The sequence below is a fragment of the Syngnathus typhle genome, unplaced genomic scaffold (genome assembly GCF_033458585.1).
Source record: "Syngnathus typhle isolate RoL2023-S1 ecotype Sweden unplaced genomic scaffold, RoL_Styp_1.0 HiC_scaffold_118, whole genome shotgun sequence".
NCBI classification, from domain to species: Eukaryota; Metazoa; Chordata; class Actinopteri; order Syngnathiformes; family Syngnathidae; genus Syngnathus; species Syngnathus typhle.
The window spans coordinates 142,765-146,814 of NW_026872024.1; positions in this window are offsets into that span (position 1 = coordinate 142,765).

A 4,050-nucleotide genomic window follows, 5' to 3' on the forward strand; every position below is an offset into this window, starting at 1 on the left:
TGCCAACCTAACCAGAGTTACGGGAGCGGCACAATTCAGAAAAAGCGCTCAGCTCGCCGAGAAAATGCGATTTAAGCAATAAAATTAAAAATGCTTATAAAACATAAACCAAACGTTGGAGGTGGTCATTTCTTCATGCGCAGTGAATAACTCGGCACTCTAAAGCACCCGAGAGCGTTTTTTTCGATGCCAACCTAACCAGAGTGACGGGAGCGGCACAATTCAGAAAAAGCGCTCAGCTCGCCGAGAAAATGCGATTTAAGCAATAAAATTAAAAATGCTTATAAAACATAAACCAAACGTTGGAGGTGGTCATTTCTTCATGCGCAGTGATAAACTCGGCACTCTAAAGCACCCGAGAGCGTTTTTTTCGATGCCAACCTAACCAGAGTGACGGGAGCGGCACAATTCAGAAAAAGCGCTCAGCTCGCCGAGAAAATGCGATTTAAGCAATAAAATTAAAAATGCTTATAAAACATAAACCAAACGTTGGAGGTGGTCATTTCTTCATGCGCAGTGATAAACTCGGCACTCTAAAGCACCCGAGAGCGTTTTTTTCGATGCCAACCTAACCAGAGTGACGGGAGCGGCACAATTCAGAAAAAGTGCTCAGCTCGCCGAGAAAATGCGATTTAAGCAATAAAATTAAAAATGCTTATTAAACATAAACCAAACGTTGGAGGTGGTCATTTCTTCATGCGCAGTGAATAACTCGGCACTCTAAAGCACCCGAGAGCGTTTTTTTCGATGCCAACCTAACCAGAGTGACGGGAGCGGCACAATTCAGAAAAAGTGCTCAGCTCGCCGAGAAAATGCGATTTAAGCAATAAAATTAAAAATGCTTATAAAACATAAACCAAACGTTGGAGGTGGTCATTTCTTAATGCGCAGTAATAAACTCGGCACTCTAAAGCACCCGAGAGCGTTTTTTTCGATGCCAACCTAACCAGAGTGACGGGAGCGGCACAATTCAGAAAAAGTGCTCAGCTCGCCGAGAAAATGCGATTTAAGCAATAAAATTAAAAATGCTTATAAAACATAAACCAAACGTTGGAGGTGGTCATTTCTTAATGCGCAGTAATAAACTCGGCACTCTAAAGCACCCGTGAGCGTTTTTTTCGATGCCAACCTAACCAGAGTGACGGGAGCGGCACAATTCAGAAAAAGTGCTCAGCTCGCCGAGAAAATGCGATTTAAGCAATAAAATTAAAAATGCTTATAAAACATAAACCAAACGTTGGAGGTGGTCATTTCTTAATGCGCAGTAATAAACTCGGCACTCTAAAGCACCCGAGAGCGTTTTTTTCGATGCCAACCTAACCAGAGTGACGGGAGCGGCACAATTCAGAAAAAGTGCTCAGCTCGCCGAGAAAATGCGATTTAAGCAATAAAATTAAAAATGCTTATAACACATAAACCAAACGTTGGAGGTGGTCATTTCTTAATGCGCAGTAATAAACTCGGCACTCTAAAGCACCCGAGAGCGTTTTTTTCGATGCCAACCTAACCAGAGTGACGGGAGCGGCACAATTCAGAAAAAGTGCTCAGCTCGCCGAGAAAATGCGATTTAAGCAATAAAATTAAAAATGCTTATTAAACATAAACCAAACGTTGGAGGTGGTCATTTCTTCATGCGCAGTGAATAACTCGGCACTCTAAAGCACCCGAGAGCGTTTTTTTCGATGCCAACCTAACCAGAGTGACGGGAGCGGCACAATTCAGAAAAAGCGCTCAGCTCGCCGAGAAAATGCGATTTAAGCAATAAAATTAAAAATGCTTATTAAACATAAACCAAACGTTGGAGGTGGTCATTTCTTCATGCGCAGTGAATAACTCGGCACTCTAAAGCACCCGAGAGCGTTTTTTTCGATGCCAACCTAACCAGAGTGACGGGAGCGGCACAATTCAGAAAAAGCGCTCAGCTCGCCGAGAAAATGCGATTTAAGCAATAAAATTAAAAATGCTTATAAAACATAAACCAAACGTTGGAGGTGGTCATTTCTTCATGCGCAGTGATAAACTCGGCACTCTAAAGCACCCGAGAGCGTTTTTTTCGATGCCAACCTAACCAGAGTGACGGGAGCGGCACAATTCAGAAAAAGCGCTCAGCTCGCCGAGAAAATGCGATTTAAGCAATAAAATTAAAAATGCTTATAAAACATAAACCAAACGTTGGAGGTGGTCATTTCTTCATGCGCAGTGATAAACTCGGCACTCTAAAGCACCCGAGAGCGTTTTTTTCGATGCCAACCTAACCAGAGTGACGGGAGCGGCACAATTCAGAAAAAGTGCTCAGCTCGCCGAGAAAATGCGATTTAAGCAATAAAATTAAAAATGCTTATTAAACATAAACCAAACGTTGGAGGTGGTCATTTCTTCATGCGCAGTGAATAACTCGGCACTCTAAAGCACCCGAGAGCGTTTTTTTCGATGCCAACCTAACCAGAGTGACGGGAGCGGCACAATTCAGAAAAAGTGCTCAGCTCGCCGAGAAAATGCGATTTAAGCAATAAAATTAAAAATGCTTATGAAACATAAACCAAACGTTGGAGGTGGTCATTTCTTATTGCACAGTAATAAACTCGGCACTCTAAAGCACCCGAGAGCGTTTTTTTCGATGCCAACCTAACCAGAGTGACGGGAGCGGCACAATTCAGAAAAAGTGCTCAGCTCGCCGAGAAAATGCGATTTAAGCAATAAAATTAAAAATGCTTATAAAACATAAACCAAACGTTGGAGGTGGTCATTTCTTCATGCGCAGTGATAAACTCGGCACTCTAAAGCACCCGAGAGCGTTTTTTTCGATGCCGACCTAACCAGAGTGACGGGAGCGGCACAATTCAGAAAAAGCGCTCAGCTCGCCGAGAAAATGCGATTTAAGCAATAAAATTAAAAATGCTTATAAAACATAAACCAAACGTTGGAGGTGGTCATTTCTTCATGCGCAGTGATAAACTCGGCACTCTAAAGCACCCGTGAGCGTTTTTTTCGATGCCAACCTAACCAGAGTGACGGGAGCGGCACAATTCAGAAAAAGTGCTCAGCTCGCCGAGAAAATGCGATTTAAGCAATAAAATTAAAAATGCTTATAAAACATAAACCAAACGTTGGAAGTGGTCATTTCTTCATGCGCAGTGATAAACTCGGCACTCTAAAGCACCCGAGAGCGTTTTTTTCGATGCCAACCTAACCAGAGTTACGGGAGCGGCACAATTCAGAAAAAGCGCTCAGCTCGCCGAGAAAATGCGATTTAAGCAATAAAATTAAAAATGCTTATAAAACATAAACCAAACGTTGGAGGTGGTCATTTCTTCATGCGCAGTGATAAACTCGGCACTCTAAAGCACCCGAGAGCGTTTTTTTCGATGCCAACCTAACCAGAGTGACGGGAGCGGCACAATTCAGAAAAAGCGCTCAGCTCGCCGAGGAAATGCGATTTAAGCAATAAAATTAAAAATGCTTATAAAACATAAACCAAACGTTGGAGGTGGTCATTTCTTCATGCGCAGTGATAAACTCGGCACTCTAAAGCACCCGAGAGCGTTTTTTTCGATGCCAACCTAACCAGAGTGACGGGAGGGGCACAATTCAGAAAAATTGCTCAGCTCGCCGAGAAAATGCGATTTAAGCAATAAAATTAAAAATGCGTATAAAACATAAACCAAACGTTGGAGGTGGTCATTTCTTCATGCGCAGTGAATAACTCGGCACTCTAAAGCACCCGAGAGCGTTTTTTTCGATGCCAACCTAACCAGAGTTACGGGAGCGGCACAATTCAGAAAAAGCGCTCAGCTCGCCGAGAAAATGCGATTTAAGCAATAAAATTAAAAATGCTTATAAAACATAAACCAAACGTTGGAGGTGGTCATTTCTTCATGCGCAGTGATAAACTCGGCACTCTAAAGCACCCGAGAGCGTTTTTTTCGATGCCAACCTAACCAGAGTGACGGGAGCGGCACAATTCAGAAAAAGTGCTCATCTCGCCGAGAAAATGCGATTCAAGCAATAAAATTAAAAATGCTTATTAAAAATAAACCAAACGTTGGAGGT